General features: G+C 45.8%; 11 non-coding genes across 11 annotated transcripts; all 11 read right to left on the reverse strand.

The window, feature by feature from the left end:
• Window positions 1-1,536: 1,536 nt before the first annotated feature.
• On the reverse strand, window positions 1,537-1,608 carry TRNAW-CCA (transfer RNA tryptophan (anticodon CCA)). The gene has a single exon. It is a non-coding gene; the product is annotated as a tRNA-Trp (tRNA).
• A 313-nt stretch (window positions 1,609-1,921) lies between these two features.
• Window positions 1,922-1,995, reverse strand: TRNAN-GUU (transfer RNA asparagine (anticodon GUU)). The gene has a single exon. It is a non-coding gene; the product is annotated as a tRNA-Asn (tRNA).
• A 1,788-nt stretch (window positions 1,996-3,783) lies between these two features.
• Window positions 3,784-3,855, reverse strand: TRNAW-CCA (transfer RNA tryptophan (anticodon CCA)). The gene has a single exon. It is a non-coding gene; the product is annotated as a tRNA-Trp (tRNA).
• Window positions 3,856-6,011: 2,156 nt separating this feature from the next.
• On the reverse strand, window positions 6,012-6,083 carry TRNAW-CCA (transfer RNA tryptophan (anticodon CCA)). Its single transcript has one exon. It is a non-coding gene; the product is annotated as a tRNA-Trp (tRNA).
• Window positions 6,084-6,396: 313 nt separating this feature from the next.
• Window positions 6,397-6,470, reverse strand: TRNAN-GUU (transfer RNA asparagine (anticodon GUU)). The gene has a single exon. It is a non-coding gene; the product is annotated as a tRNA-Asn (tRNA).
• A 1,790-nt stretch (window positions 6,471-8,260) lies between these two features.
• TRNAW-CCA (transfer RNA tryptophan (anticodon CCA)) lies at window positions 8,261-8,332 on the reverse strand. Its single transcript has one exon. It is a non-coding gene; the product is annotated as a tRNA-Trp (tRNA).
• Window positions 8,333-8,645: 313 nt separating this feature from the next.
• Window positions 8,646-8,719, reverse strand: TRNAN-GUU (transfer RNA asparagine (anticodon GUU)). The gene has a single exon. It is a non-coding gene; the product is annotated as a tRNA-Asn (tRNA).
• Window positions 8,720-10,509: 1,790 nt separating this feature from the next.
• TRNAW-CCA (transfer RNA tryptophan (anticodon CCA)) lies at window positions 10,510-10,581 on the reverse strand. The gene has a single exon. It is a non-coding gene; the product is annotated as a tRNA-Trp (tRNA).
• Window positions 10,582-10,894: 313 nt separating this feature from the next.
• On the reverse strand, window positions 10,895-10,968 carry TRNAN-GUU (transfer RNA asparagine (anticodon GUU)). The gene has a single exon. It is a non-coding gene; the product is annotated as a tRNA-Asn (tRNA).
• Window positions 10,969-12,758: 1,790 nt separating this feature from the next.
• TRNAW-CCA (transfer RNA tryptophan (anticodon CCA)) lies at window positions 12,759-12,830 on the reverse strand. Its single transcript has one exon. It is a non-coding gene; the product is annotated as a tRNA-Trp (tRNA).
• A 313-nt stretch (window positions 12,831-13,143) lies between these two features.
• On the reverse strand, window positions 13,144-13,217 carry TRNAN-GUU (transfer RNA asparagine (anticodon GUU)). Its single transcript has one exon. It is a non-coding gene; the product is annotated as a tRNA-Asn (tRNA).
• Window positions 13,218-16,353: the final 3,136 nt, after the last annotated feature.

Raw genomic sequence — 16,353 nt, forward strand, 5'->3', positions numbered from 1 at the left:
GACAGTAGGCTGAACCCAGAGAACACGGGAGAAATGACTCAGGTTTACTGAGTGGAACACTCTGTGTCTTTGTGCCAAAAACAGCAGCGTCTTTTCGGTTAACAGCCGAACGCGCTAACCAATTGCGCCACAGAGACTCACTGGCATGTGTGTTCTGCCTTTGGCCTGATTGCATTGCTATTTTTTTCTGATTGGCAGAAAACCTGAACTTTTTTCTGAAAAAGGCATGCCTCTCTTAGCACTGCAGTGCATTAGACTGCTCCCTTGCTTCCCTGAGTCCCCAAATACACAACCACCTTGGGCACAATAGAAGACACATTCCAGCAGATTTAGCAAGAGTGCACCAAGGTTTCTATATTTAGGTACCTTGCTGAGAAGCAAGACCTGCAGTTGCATTCTTCTGTTAAAAGAGGGCAGCAGAGTGCACCAAGAGAACTTGGGGGAAGTAGCTTATGTTAACTACTTGCCATGATCTTTATAGATCCCTCTGTTTGACTGGGTGAATTCTAATTTCTGGGGTAGAGTAAGCAATTTTTGGATCTAGATGCTGTGCGCAACAGGAATGCTATATACTGCACTCTACTGCTACTGAAAAGTTACCAATTTTACAGGATGTTCAGGTAAGCTTTGTTTCAGAAAACAACTTGCTAGAGGCCCTAGGACAGATTACTGGGACAAAGGAAGAGGGTTTGGGGATTAGCACATCTCCTATGAAAGGTACAGTCACGCCCGAGACAACTCTGAGTGCCTCCTCAAATTCTAAGAAATGCGAACTGGGGTCCTACGCCTTTTATTGCCAGTGGATCTTTGTGTTTCAGACAAATGTGCACGCCTCCCAGAGCCCCATGCAATGCACTTAGGGAAATGGGGGAAGGTGCTGTGCAACCCTCTCGCTGACAATGTCTCTCTTGTCTATAATGTATCTATGAGAGAGAGAGAAATAGGCAATGCGAGAGTGAAAAAGTAAAATGGAAATGTGTCTACTGAGACCAGTATAAGGGGAAATCCTCACAATCCAGGACCGACAGTTGATTGGGAGGGCGCTTACAGGTTTCCGACACCAGACCGGTACCTGAACTCACAAACCCAAACTGCAAAGTGATGGGCATTGCCACTAGACTGCCGACCCCCTTTCGGGGCCCCAGCATATATCCTTTAGTCACACCTAGAGTTCCCAGGACAGTGCAGCATTCAGCAATTACACGAAAATATTGACAGCGCTAGGAGGCCATGCAAATGGCAGAGGTATGCTTTACAAAGCCCACGTAGCGTGCACAAAACAGCACATCAGTCAGGCCCACTTGAAGAGATGGTAAAGAGGAAATACTTCTGCTGCATCCAGTAAAACATAGAGATTGGCCTGCTTTAAAGGTTGACCATGTCCTTCATGGGTGTCTGTCAATATGATACTTCCCTGCTGCAAAGCTTACATTCGAAACGCCAGAACAACTAGGCCCAGAGCACAAAGATGCAGTCAGGTTGAAATAACGAGATACTGAAGAGCAATTTTGTATTTCAGAGTGGGAAAAGGAAGTATGACCCCGACGTGATTTGAACACACAACCTTCTGATCTGGAGTCAGACGCGCTACCATTGCGCCACGAGGTCCTTGTGGCAATCCACCTGGTGTGTCTGATGACAGAATAAAGGTAGGGGAGGTACATGCACCTGCAGAGCCTCATTGCTTCTTTAGGTAGACTGGCTAGGATAGCTTCCTTCTGTGCATCAGTACACGCTGCAGCCAAACCCTTCCCATGAAGTCTTGATGTTTATGAATTGAATGGCAAGTTTTGAAAAACTAAAGCAAGCGAGAAGAATTGCTTGCAGTTTATTGGATTTTTTGGACGTCAGCAGACGAGACCTGCGAGAGGTAAACAGAAGTTCATAGTTGGTCATGCTGAATTTTTGAGCCAAAATGCATCGTCCCTGGGTGGGCTTGAACCACCAACCTTTCGGTTAACGGCCGAACGCGCTAACCGATTGCGCCACAGAGACTCTGCAGTGCTTACACTGGGGCCTGATTGGTGTGCTGTTTGCTTATGCTTCCCAGGCAACCTGAAAATATTTCTAAAATAGCTCTATTTCCCACAGCAAATCAGGGTATCAAGCACTTCCCTACCTCCCGTAATCCACAAACACAGGGGATTTAGTAGAGGACAGAGCCCATCAACAGTGCACCAAATGCCCTCTGTGTAGGCATAACTTGCTATGAGGAGAAAGCCACAGTTGCGCACTTGTGTTAAAAGGGGACAGTAGGCTGAACCCAGGGAACACGGGAGAAATGACTCAGGTTTACTGAGTGGAACACTCTGTGTCTTTGTGCCGAAAACATCAGCGTCTTTTCGGTTAACAGCCGAACGCGCTAACCAATTGCGCCACAGAGACTCACTGGCATGTGTGTTCTGCCTTTGGCCTGATTGCATTGCTATTTTTTTCTGATTGGCAGAAAACCTGAACTTTTTTCTGAAAAAGGCATGCCTCTCTTAGCACTGCAGGGCATTAGACTGCTCCCTTGCTTCCCTGAGTCCCCAAATACACAACCACCTTGGGCACAATAGAAGACACATTCCAATGATTTAGCAAGAGTGCACCAAGGTTTCTATATGTAGGTACCTTGCTGAGAAGCAAGACCTGCAGTTGCATTCTTCTGTTAAACGAGGGCAGCAGAGTGCACCAAGAGAACTTGGGGGAAGTAGCTTATGTTAACTACTTGCCATGATCTTTATAGATCCCTCTGTTTGACTGGGTGAATTCTAATTTCTGGGGTAGAGTAAGCAATTTTTGGATCTAGATGCTGTGCGCAACAGGAATGCTATATACTGCACTGTACTGCTACTGAAAAGTTACCAATTTTACAGGATGTTCAGGTAAGCTTTGTTTCAGAAAACAACTTGCTAGAGGCCCTAGGACAGATTACTGGGACAAAGGAAGAGGGTTTGGGGATTAGCACATCTCCTATGAAAGGTACAGTCACGCCCGAGACAACTCTGAGTGTCACCTCAAATTCTAAGAAATGCAAACTAGGGACCTACGCTTTTTATTGCAAGTGGATCTTTGTGTTTCAGACAAATGTGCACGCCTCCCAGAGCCCCTTGCAATGCACTTAGGGAAATGGGGGAAGGTGCTGTGAAGCCCTCTCACTGACAATGTCTCTCTTGTCTATAATGTATCTATGAGAGAGCGAGAAATAGGCAATGCGAGAGTGAAAAAGTAAAATGGAAATGTGTCTACTGAGACCAGTATAAGGGGAAATACTCACAATCCAGGACCGACAGTTGATTGGGAGGGCGCTTACAGGTTTCCGACACCAGACCGGTACCTGAACTCACAAACCCAAACTGCAAAGTGATGGGCATTGCCACTAGACTGCCGACCCCCTTTCGGGGCCCCAGCATATATCCTTTAGTCACACCTAGAGTTCCCAGGACAATGCAGCATTCAGCGATTACACGAAAATATTGACAGCGCTAGGAGGCCATGCAAATGGCAGAGGTATGCTTTACAAAGCCCACGTAGCGTGCACAAAACAGCACATCAGTCAGGCCCACTTGAAGAGATGGTAAAGAGGAAATACTTCTGCTGCATCCAGTAAAACATAGAGATTGGCCTGCTTTAAAGGTTGACCATGTCCTTCATGGGTGTCTGTCAATATGATACTTCCCTGCTGCAAAGCTTACATTCGAAACGCCAGAACAACTAGGCACAGAGCACAAAGATGCAGTCAGGTTGAAATAACGAGATACTGAAGAGCAATTTTGTATTTCCGAGTGGGAAAAGGAAGTATGACCCCGACGTGATTTGACCACGCAACCTTCTGATCTGGAGTCAGACGCGCTACCATTGCGCCACGAGGTCTTGCGGCACTCCACCTGGTGTGTCTGATGACAGAATAAAGGTAGGAGACGTACATGCACCTGCAGAGCCTCATTGCTTCTTTAAGTAGACTGGCTAGGATAGCTTCCTTCTGTGCATCAGTACACGCTGCAGCCAAACCCTTCCCATGAAGTCTTGATGTTTATGAATTGAATGGCAAGTTTTGAAAAACTAAAGCAAGCGAGAAGAATTGCTTGCAGTTTATTGGATTTTTTGGACGTCAGCAGACGAGACCTGCTAGAGGTAAACAGAAGTTCATAGTTGGTCACGCTGAATTTTTGAGCCAAAACGCATCGTCCCTGGGTGGGCTTGAACCACCAACCTTTCGGCCGATTGCGCCACAGAGACTCGTGCAGTGCTTACACTGGGGCCTGATTGGTGTGCTGTTTGCTTATGCTTCCCAGGCAACCTGAAAATATTTCTAAAATAGCTCTATTTCCCACAGCAAATCAGGGTATCAAGCACTTCCCTACCTCCACTAATCCACTAACACAGGGGATTTAGTAGAGGACAGAGCCCATCAACAGTGCACCAAATGTCCTCTGTGTAGGCATAACTTGCTATGAGGAGAAAGCCACAGTTGCACACTTGTGCTAAAAGGGGACAGTAGGCTGAACCCAGAGAACACGGGAGAAATGACTGAGGTTTACTGAGTGGAACACTCTGTGTCTTTGTGCCAAAAACAGCAGCGTCTTTTCGGTTAACAGCCGAACGCGCTAACCAATTGCGCCACAGAGACTCACTGGCATGTGTGCTCTGCCTTTGGCCTGATTGCATTGCTATTTTTTTCTGATTGGCAGAAAACCTGAACTTTTTTCTGAAAAAGGCATGCCTCTCTTAGCACTGCAGTGCATTAGACTGCTCCCTTGCTTCCCTGAGTCCCCAAATACACAACCACCTTGGGCACAATAGAAGACACATTCCAGCAGATTTAGCAAGAGTGCACCAAGGTTTCTATATGTAGGTACCTTGCTGAGAAGCAAGACCTGCAGTTGCATTCTTGTGTTAAAAGAGGGCAGCAGAGTGCACCAAGAGAACTTGGGGGAAGTAGCTTATGTTAACTACTTGCCATGCTCTTTATAGATCCCTCTGTTTGACTGGGTGAATTCTAATTTCTGGGGTAGAGTAAGCAATTTTTGGATCTAGATGCTGTGCGCAACAGGAATGCTATATACTGCACTCTACTGCTACTGAAAAGTTACCAATTTTACAGGATGTTCAGGTAAGCTTTGTTTCAGAAAACAACTTGCTAGAGGCACTAAGACAGATTACTGGGACAAAGGAAGAGTGTTTGGGGATTAGCACATCTCCTATGAAAGGTACAGTCACGCCCGAGACAACTCTGAGTGTCACCTCAAATTCTAAGAAATGCAAACTAGGGACCTACGCTTTTTATTGCCAGTGGATCTTTGTGTTTCAGACAAATGTGCACGCCTCCCAGAGCCCCTTGCAATGCACTTAGGGAAAGGGGGGAAGGTGCTGTGAAGCCCTCTCGCTGACAATGTCTCTCTTGTCTATAATGTATCTATGAGAGAGAGAGAAATAGGCAATGCGAGAGTGAAAAAGTAAAATGGAAATGTGTCTACTGAGACCAGTACAAGGGGAAATCCTCACAATCCAGGACCGACAGTTGATTGGGAGGGCGCTTACAGGTTTCCGACACCAGTCCGGTACCTGAACTCACAAACCCAAACTGCAAAGTGATGGGCATTGCCACTAGACTGCCGACCCCCTTTCGGGGCCCCAGCATATATCCTTTAGTCACACCTAGAGTTCCCAGGACAGTGCAGCATTCAGCGATTACACGAAAATATTGACAGCGCTAGGAGGCCATGCAAATGGCAGAGGTATGTTTTACAAAGCCCACGTAGCGTGCACAAAAAAGCACATCAGTCAGGCCCACTTGAAGAGATGGTAAAGAGGAAATACTTCTGCTGCATCCAGTAAAACATAGAGATTGGCCTGCTTTAAAGGTTGACCATGTCCTTCATGGGTGTCTGTCAATATGATACTTCCCTGCTGCAAAGCTTACATTCGAAACGCCAGAACAACTAGGCCCAGAGCACAAAGATGCAGTCAGGTTGAAATAACGAGATACTGAAGAGCAATTTTGTATTTCAGAGTGGGAAAAGCAAATATGACCCCGACGTGATTTGAACACGCAACCTTCTGATCTGGAGTCAGACGCGCTACCATTGCGCCACGAGGTCCTTGTGGCAATCCACCTGGTGTGTCTGATGACAGAATAAAGGTAGGAGACGTACATGCACCTGCAGAGCCTCATTGCTTCTTTAAGTAGACTGGCTAGGATAGCTTCCTTCTGTGCATCAGTACACGCTGCAGCCAAACCCTTCCCATGAAGTCTTGATGTTTATGAATTGAATGGCAAGTTTTGAAAAACTAAAGCAAGCGAGAAGAATTGCTTGCAGTTTATTGGATTTTTTGGACGTCAGCAGACGAGACCTGCGAGAGGTAAACAGAAGTTCATAGTTGGTCATGCTGAATTTTTGAGCCAAAATGCATCGTCCCTGGGTGGGCTTGAACCACCAACCTTTCGGTTAACAACCGAACGCGCTAACCGATTGCGCCACAGAGACTCATGCAGTGCTTACACTGGGGCCTGATTGGTGTGCTGTTTGCTTATGCTCCCCAGGCAACCTGAAAATATTTCTAAAATAGCTCTATTTCCCACAGCAAATCAGGGTATCAAGCACTTCCCTACCTCCCGTAATCCACAAACACGGGGGATTTAGTAGAGGACAGAGCCCATCAACAGTGCACCAAATGCCCTCTGTGTAGGCATAACTTGCTATGAGGAGAAAGCCACAGTTGCGCACTTGTGTTAAAAGGGGACAGTAGGCTGAACCCAGAGAACACGGGAGAAATGACTCAGGTTTACTGAGTGGAACACTCTGTGTCTTTGTGCCCAAAACAGCAGCGTCTTTTCGGTTAACAGCCGAACGCGCTAACCAATTGCGCCACAGAGACTCACTGGCATGTGTGTTCTGCCTTTGGCCTGATTGCATTGCTATTTTTTTCTGATTGGCAGAAAACCTGAACTTTTTTCTGAAAAAGGCATGCCTCTCTTAGCACTGCAGTGCATTAGACTGCTCCCTTGCTTCCCTGAGTCCCCAAATACACAACCACCTTGGGCACAATAGAAGACACATTCCAGCAGATTTAGCAAGAGTGCACCAAGGATTCTATATGTAGGTACCTTGCTGAGAAGCAAGACCTGCAGTTGCATTCTTCTGTTAAAAGAGGGCAGCAGAGTGCACCAAGAGAACTTGGGGGAAGTAGCTTATGTTAACAACTTGCCATGCTCTTTATAGATCCCTCTGTTTGACTGGGTGAATTCTAATTTCTGGGGTAGAGTAAGCAATTTTTGGATCTAGATGCTGTGCGCAACAGGAATGCTATATACTGCACTTTACTGCTACTGAAAAGTTACCAATTTTACAGGATGTTCAGGTAAGCTTTGTTTCAGAAAACAACTTGCTAGAGGCACTAAGACAGATTACTGGCACAAAGGAAGAGGGTTTGGGGATTAGCACATCTCCTATGAAAGGTACAGTCACGCCCGAGACAACTCTGAGTGTCACCTCAAATTCTAAGAAATGCAAACTAGGGACCTACGCTTTTTATTGCCAGTGGATCTTTGTGTTTCAGACAAATGTGCACGCCTCCCAGAGCCCCTTGCAATGCACTTAGGGAAAGGGGGGAAGGTGCTGTGAAGCCCTCTCGCTGACAATGTCTCTCTTGTCTATAATGTAACTATGAGAGAGAGAGAAATAGGCAATGCGAGAGTGAAAAAGTAAAATGGAAATGTGTCTACTGAGACCAGTATAAGGGGAAATCCTCACAATCCAGGACCGACAGTTGATTGGGAGGGCGCTTACAGGTTTCCGACACCAGACCGGTACCTGAACTCACAAACCCAAACTGCAAAGTGATGCCCATTGCCACTAGACTGCCGACCCCCTTTCGGGGCCCCAGCATATATCCTTTAGTCACACCTAGAGTTCCCAGGACAGTGCAGCATTCAGCGATTACACGAAAATATTGACAGCGCTAGGAGGCCATGCAAATGGCAGAGGTATGCTTTACAAAGCCCACGTAGCGTGCACAAAACAGCACATCAGTCAGGCCCACTTGAAGAGATGGTAAAGAGGAAATACTTCTGCTGCATCCAGTAAAACATAGAGATTGGCCTGCTTTAAAGCTTGACCACGCCCTTCATGGGTGTCTGTCAATATGATACTTCCCTGCTGCAAAGCTTACATTCGAAACGCCAGAACAACTAGGCCCAGAGCACAAAGATGCAGTCAGGTTGAAATAACGAGATACTGAAGAGCAATTTTATATTTCAGAGTGGGAAAAACAAATATGACCCCGACGTGATTTGAACACGCAACCTTCTGATCTGGAGTCAGACGTGCTACCATTGCGCCACGAGGTCCTTGTGGCAATATACCTGGTGTGCCTGATGACAGAATAAAGGTAGGAGACGTACATGCACCTGCAGAGCCTCATTGCTTCTTTAGGTAGACTGGCTAGGATAGCTTCCTTCTGTGCATCAGTACACGCTGCAGCCAAACCCTTCCCATGAAGTCTTGATGTTTATGAATTGAATGGCAAGTTTTGAAAAACTAAAGCAAGCGAGAAGAATTGCTTACAGTTTATTGGATTTTTTGGACGTCAGCAGACTAGACCTGTGAGAGGTAAACAGAAGTTCATAGTTGGTCATGCTGAATTTTTGAGCCAAATTGCATCGTCCCTGGGTGGGCTTGAACCACCAACCTTTCGGTTAACAGCCGAACGCGCTAACCGATTGCGCCACAGAGACTCATGCAGTGCCTACACTGGGGCCTGATTGGTGTGCTGTTTGCTTATGCTTCCCAGGCAACCCGAAAATATTTCTAAAATAGCTCTATTTCCCACAGCAAATCAGGGTATCAAGCACTTCCCTACCTCCCGTAATCCACAAATACAGGGGATTTAGTAGAGGACAGAGCCCATCAACAGTGCACCAAATGTCCTCTGTGTAGGCATAACTTGCTATGAGGAGAAAGCCACAGTTGCGCACTTGTGTTAAAAGGGGACAGTAGGCTGAACCCAGAGAACACGGGAGAAATGACTCAGGTTTACTGAGTGGAACACTCTGTGTCTTTGTGCCAAAAACAGCAGCGTCTTTTCGGTTAACAGCCGAACGCGCTAACCAATTGCGCCACAGAGACTCACTGGCATGTGTGTTCTGCCTTTGGCCTGATTGCATTGCTATTTTTTTCTGATTGGCAGAAAACCTGAACTTTTTTCTGAAAAAGGCATGCCTCTCTTAGCACTGCAGTGCATTAGACTGCTCCCTTGCTTCCCTGAGTCCCCAAATACACAACCACCTTGGGCACAATAGAAGACACATTCCAGCAGATTTAGCAAGAGTGCACCAAGGTTTCTATATTTAGGTACCTTGCTGAGAAGCAAGACCTGCAGTTGCATTCTTGTGTTAAAAGAGGGCAGCAGAGTGCACCAAGAGAACTTGGGGGAAGTAGCTTATGTTAACTACTTGCCATGCTCTTTATAGATCCCTCTGTTTGACTGGGTGAATTCTAATTTCTGGGGTAGAGTAAGCAATTTTTGGATCTAGATGCTGTGCGCAACAGGAATGCTATATACTGCACTGTACTGCTACTGAAAAGTTACCAATTTTACAGGATGTTCAGGTAAGCTTTGTTTCAGAAAACAACTTGCTAGAGGCACTAAGACAGATTACTGGGACAAAGGAAGAGGGTTTGGGGATTAGCACATCTCCTATGAAAGGTACAGTCACGCCCGAGACAACTCATAGTGTCACCTCAAATTCTAAGAAATGCAAACTAGGGACCTACGCTTTTTATTGCCAGTGGATCTTTGTGTTTCAGACAAATGTGCACGCCTCCCAGAGCCCCATGCAATGCACTTAGGGAAATGGGGGAAGGTGCTGTGAAGCCCTCTCGCTGACAATGTCTCTCTTGTCTATAATGTAACTATGAGAGAGAGAGAAATAGGCAATGCGAGAGTGAAAAAGTAAAATGGAAATGTGTCTACTGAGACCAGTATAAGGGGAAATCCTCACAATCCAGGACCGACAGTTGATTGGGAGGGCGCTTACAGGTTTCCGACACCAGACCGGTACCTGAACTCACAAACCCAAACTGCAAAGTGATGGGCATTGCCACTAGACTGCCGACCCCCTTTCGGGGTCCCAACATATATCCTTTAGTCACACCTAGAGTTCCCAGGACACTGCAGCATTCAGCGATTACACGAAAATATTGACAGCGCTAGGAGGCCATGCAAATGGCAGAGGTATGCTTTACAAAGCCCACGTAGCGTGCACAAAAAAGCACATCAGTCAGGCCCACTTGAAGAGATGGTAAAGAGGAAATACTTCTGCTGCATCCAGTAAAACATAGAGATTGGCCTGCTTTAAAGGTTGACCATGTCCTTCATGGGTGTCTGTCAATATGATACTTCCCTGCTGCAAAGTTTACATTCGAAATGCCAGAACAACTAGGCCCAGAGCACAAAGATGCAGTCAGGTTGAAATAACGAGTTACTGAAGAGCAATTTTGTATTTCAGAGTGGGAAAAGCAAGTATGACCCCGATGTGATTTGAACACACAACCTTCTGATCTGGAGTCAGACGCGCTACCATTGCGCCACAAGGTCCTTGTGGCAGTCCACCTGGTGTGTCTGATGACAGAATAAAGGTAGGAGACGTACATGCACCTGCAGAGCCTCATTGCTTCTTTAAGTAGACTGGCTAGGATAGCTTCCTTCTGTGCATCAGTACACGCTGCAGCCAAACCCTTCCCATGAAGTCTTGATGTTTATGAATTGAATGGCAAGTTTTGAAAAACTAAAGCAAGCGAGAAGAATTGCTTGCAGTTTATTGGATATTTTGGACGTCAGAAGACGAGACCTGCGAGAGGTAAACAGAAGTTCATAGTTGGTCATGCTGAATTTTTGAGCCAAAACGCATCGTCCATGGGTGGGCTTGAACCACCAACCTTTCGGTTAACAGCCGAACGCGCTAACCGATTGCGCCACAGAGACTCATGCAGTGCTTACACTGGGGCCTGATTGGTGTGCTGTTTGCTTATGCTTCCCAGGCAACCTGAAAATATTTCTAAAATAGCTCTATTTCCCACAGCAAATCAGGGTATCAAGCACTTCCCTACCTCCACTAATCCACTAACACAGGGGATTTAGTAGAGGACAGAGCCCATCAACAGTGCACCAAATGTCCTCTGTGTAGGCATAACTTGCTATGAGGAGAAAGCCACAGTTGCGCACTTGTGTTAAAAGGGGACAGTAGGCTGAACCCAGAGAACACGGGAGAAATGACTCAGGTTTACTGAGTGGAACACTCTGTGTCTTTGTGCCCAAAACAGCAGCGTCTTTTCGGTTAACAGCCGAACGCGCTAACCAATTGCGCCACAGAGACTCACTGGCATGTGTGTTCTGCCTTTGGCCTGATTGCATTGCTATTTTTTTCTGATTGGCAGAAAACCTGAACTTTTTTCTGAAAAAGGCATGCCTCTCTTAGCACTGCAGTGCATTAGACTGCTCCCTTGCTTCCCTGAGTCCCCAAATACACAACCACCTTGGGCACAATAGAAGACACATTCCAGCAGATTTAGCAAGAGTGCACCAAGGATTCTATATGTAGGTACCTTGCTGAGAAGCAAGACCTGCAGTTGCATTCTTCTGTTAAAAGAGGGCAGCAGAGTGCACCAAGAGAACTTGGGGGAAGTAGCTTATGTTAACTACTTGCCATGCTCTTTATAGATCCCTCTGTTTGACTGGGTGAATTCTAATTTCTGGGGTAGAGTAAGCAATTTTTGGATCTAGATGCTGTGCGCAACAGGAATGCTATATACTGCACTTTACTGCTACTGAAAAGTTACCAATTTTACAGGATGTTCAGGTAAGCTTTGTTTCAGAAAACAACTTGCTAGAGGCACTAAGACAGATTACTGGCACAAAGGAAGAGGGTTTGGGGATTAGCACATCTCCTATGAAAGGTACAGTCACGCCCGAGACAACTCTGAGTGTCACCTCAAATTCTAAGAAATGCAAACTAGGGACCTACGCTTTTTATTGCCAGTGGATCTTTGTGTTTCAGACAAATGTGCACGCCTCCCAGAGCCCCTTGCAATGCACTTAGGGAAAGGGGGGAAGGTGCTGTGAAGCCCTCTCGCTGACAATGTCTCTCTTGTCTATAATGTATCTATGAGAGAGAGAGAAATAGGCAATGCGAGAGTGAAAAAGTAAAATGGAAATGTGTCTACTGAGACCAGTATAAGGGGAAATCCTCACAATCCAGGACCGACAGTTGATTGGGAGGGCGCTTACAGGTTTCCGACACCAGACCGGTACCTGAACTCACAAACCCAAACTGCAAAGTGATGGGCATTGCCACTAGACTGCCGACCCCCTTTCGGGGCCCCAGCATATATCCTTTAGTCACACCTAGAGTTCCCAGGACAGTGCAACATTCAGCGATTACACGAAAATATTGACAGCGCTAGGAGGCCATGCAAATGGCAGAGGTATGCTTTACAAAGCCCACGTAGCGTGCACAAAACAGCACATCAGTCAGGCCCACTTGAAGAGATGGTAAAGAGGAAATACTTCTGCTGCATCCAGTAAAACATAGAGATTGGCCTGCTTTAAAGGTTGACCATGTCCTTCATGGGTGTCTGTCAATATGATACTTCCCTGCTGCAAAGCTTACATTCGAAACGCCAGAACAACTAGGCCCAGAGCACAAAGATGCAGTCAGGTTGAAATAACGAGATACTGAAGAGCAATTTTGTATTTCAGAGTGGGAAAAGGAAGTATGACCCCGACGTGATTTGAACACGCAACCTTCTGATCTGGAGTCAGACGCGCTACCATTGCGCCACGAGGTCCTTGTGGCAATCTACCTGGTGTGCCTGATGACAGAATAAAGGTAGGAGACGTACATGCACCTGCAGAGCCTCATTGCTTCTTTAGGTAGACTGGCTAGGATAGCTTCCTTCTGTGCATCAGTACACGCTGCAGCCAAACCCTTCCCATGAAGTCTTGATGTTTATGAATTGAATGGCAAGTTTTGAAAAACTAAAGCAAGCGAGAAGAATTGCTTACAGTTTATTGGATTTTTTGGACGTCAGCAGACGAGACCTGCGAGAGGTAAACAGAAGTTCATAGTTGGTCATGCTGAATTTTTGAGCCAAAATGCATCGTCCCTGGGTGGGCTTGAACCACCAACCTTTCGGTTAACAGCCGAACGCGCTAACCGATTGCGCCACAGAGACTCATGCAGTGCTTACACTGGGGCCTGATTGGTGTGCTGTTTGCTTATGCTTCCCAGGCAACCCGAAAATATTTCTAAAATAGCTCTATTTCCCACAGCAAATCAGGGTATCAAGCACTTCCCTACCTCCCGTAATCCACAAATGCAGGGGATTTAGTAGAGGACAGAGCCCATCAACAGTGCACCAAATGTCCTCTGTGTAGGCATAACTTGCTATGAGGAGAAAGCCACAGTTGCGCACTTGTGTTAAAAGGGGACAGTAGGCTGAACCCAGAGAACACGGGAGAAATGACTCAGGTTTACTGAGTGGAACACTCTGTGTCTTTGTGCCAAAAACAGCAGCGTCTTTTCCTTGACGAAACTGCATGATCCGATCCCTGGACGGTGAGCTATAGCCCGAGACGACGCCTTGACGAGGGTCCATATATTTGAGGTGGGTAAATTTGCCGAAAATCACCAGACACGTGGGTCCTTTGCATTTTCCTTAGTAACCCGATCGGGCCTCCCAGTCCTTTGGTCATGTGAATCGTGTCCCGATTCTTAATTTAACCCTGACAAATTTGAATCTGGAGTATTGTACTCGCGAGCACAATTATTTAACCAGGTAACACCAGAACTTTGATATGCCTGGGAAATTGTCTGCCTGCTTTAGGGCATTTTTCTGCAGTGACAGACAAAATAGCCGGTCAAGTGGCACAGCGAGTAGAGCGCTCGCTTTGACACCCGTGCAGAGCCTGTTAACGCAGGTTCGAATCCCGGCGGGGCCAAACTCAGCCTTTCATCCTTCCGAGGTCGATAAATGAGCACCCCACACCGTGGGTAATAATAAGCAGCGCTCAGATACCTGAGGGTTTGTAGCGCTATATAAAAGCCTAATTATTATTATTATTATTATTAATCTTTGGAAGATAGCCGTCCCGCACCACAGGAGGGGTCGTCGGCATGTACTATGTACTGTAAGAAAGGCTTTGGTAGTATAGCATTTAATGACATTTGGCACAGACAAACCAGACATAATTCTAATCTTCGGTGGCCGACCAATGGTAGTTTTGAAATCCCTTGTATAGAATATTTAGAGTCTGTATTAGTAAAGAAGAAGGCTAGGCCTTCAGCATTTGACGCATTGCATAGTTGGAAAATAGAAGCTTTGCAGCAACAAAAGAGTAGAGAGAAACATATGCGTCGACATATGATGAGTGTCGAAAAGGCACGGTTATATGATCAAAATAAGCAATTGGAGTTAGTTAGGAACACGGACAGGGCATTTCAATTAGGCATTCAGAAAATCTACCCTTCAAAAGATTTTCATACGTCAGATGAATTGATTAATAAACTTTTGCATGAACGAAGGCCTGATGCCTCCGTGCCACCTCCATACGTCCCTCCTCCTGGCGCTTTACCCTTTCCTGTTGTAGTTCCCACTCCCATAGTTCCTCTGGTCCTCCCTGTTGTTCTTCCTGTTGTTCTTCCAGCCGTCTCCCCTTTGCCTGCCCCCTTGCCTTCACCTGTTATTCAGGATGTACCTACTCTTCCTCTTCCAAGTGATCCTGTATCGCTTGTAGTAGACCAGGGAGCAAGATCAAGGGTTGTGACTCGTAATACTGTGTCGCCAGACAAGAGGAATTAATTGACTGCTTGGGCTAAACATTTTATGGAGAAGGGTGAACAAGCTGATGTTTTTTCCACACTCGAAAATTTAAAAGATATTCCTGAGAAAAATGTTTTTATCAAAGGATTAGGGACTAATTTAAGTATAATGTGGAATAGATTAGATGATGTAGATTTCCCACAAGGGTTACGGGATTTGAAAATTTTAGCATTGTCCAGAGATACTGCGGAGAAGGTATATGAGCATGTCGAGAGGATTTTTGAGTATAGGAAGGAGTTGGAAGAGTTACAGAATGAGGAAGTAGATGGTGATAGTTTAGGTATTACGTACTTACAGAAACGGTTTTCTCCTCGTCGAGAATTGAAAAGTGAGGAAGTATGAATTTGTACAAAGGATGCGATAAGATGGATTTCGGATATGTCGATCACTCCAGAAGAAGTATATGACACATACAGTCAATATACGTTAGAAATGCAAAAGAAAGTGATACAGGTGATGGTAGAGCACCTGCAGAATGAGTGTGTAAGAAGAAAGATTTGTTGTCCCACAGAATTGTTTAGTGTTTATAAGAGAGCTTTTTCAATTGATACTTCTTCGACTGCCTTAGCGCTTGACTTGGCTCTGTTGCTTAGTAAACGTTCGGAGCTGCCTACTTCTCAGTTGCCTATGAAAGAGGTCCCTCCGACATTTGTCCCAAAAGTTGAGATTGCGGCTGATGCTGCACGAGGTATAGTAGCCGGAGAAATTCCTGCACATTACGTTTCACAGTTTGTTCACGTCCGTTTTCAAGACAGGAAGTGAACACCCTAAAGCAATCTATTCCTGATATACGAAAAAATCCGACCGGATTCTATAAAGAAATAAAGTCGGTCTTACAGTCGTCGGTATTGACCTTAAGTGATATTGACCTATTATTTCCCGTACTCCTGCCAGTCGATTTGTGGAAGCAGATTAGGACTATAGATGACATACCTGGGTTGGGAGATACATGGGATAACATGATTAGGCTGGACAGAGAAAGACCAGCTGGCAAACGACCACCTCAAGTAATATTAACCTTGCCTGATAGAATTATTGTAAAATTGAAAACTATGGTTCCTGAAAAAAGAATCATATGGGACAAGCTTACGGCCTGTGTCCAAGGAAAGTCTGAGGGTGCTACCGATTTTTTCAATCGGTTCGAGCAGGTATTCCCGGATTTCAGTGGACAAGATTTGGGCACAGAGTCAGGGAAAAGGTTGTTTGTCGACAAATTTGCACATGGATTGTTGCCTGACATCCAGTTACAGATTATGTCCTCTGAAAGCGCTTGGCAGGCGAAGTCCCAATCAGAGGTATTGCATATGGCTCAGTATTATGAAAATTGTGTAAACACTGAAAAAGAGAAGCTTGAGAAAAAAAAGGGTGACTTGAAAACTAAAGTTTTATTGCAGCAGATCGTTAGAAACCCTAGAGGGGGTAATCAATTTAGAGGTCAGTACATTCCACAGGGAAGTGCGCCCTTGGCTCCGGTAAACATTAACCAGTG

This window comes from Ambystoma mexicanum, chromosome 11, assembly GCF_040938575.1.
Source record: "Ambystoma mexicanum isolate Mex_15411 chromosome 11, UKY_AmexF1_1, whole genome shotgun sequence".
NCBI classification, from domain to species: Eukaryota; Metazoa; Chordata; class Amphibia; order Caudata; family Ambystomatidae; genus Ambystoma; species Ambystoma mexicanum.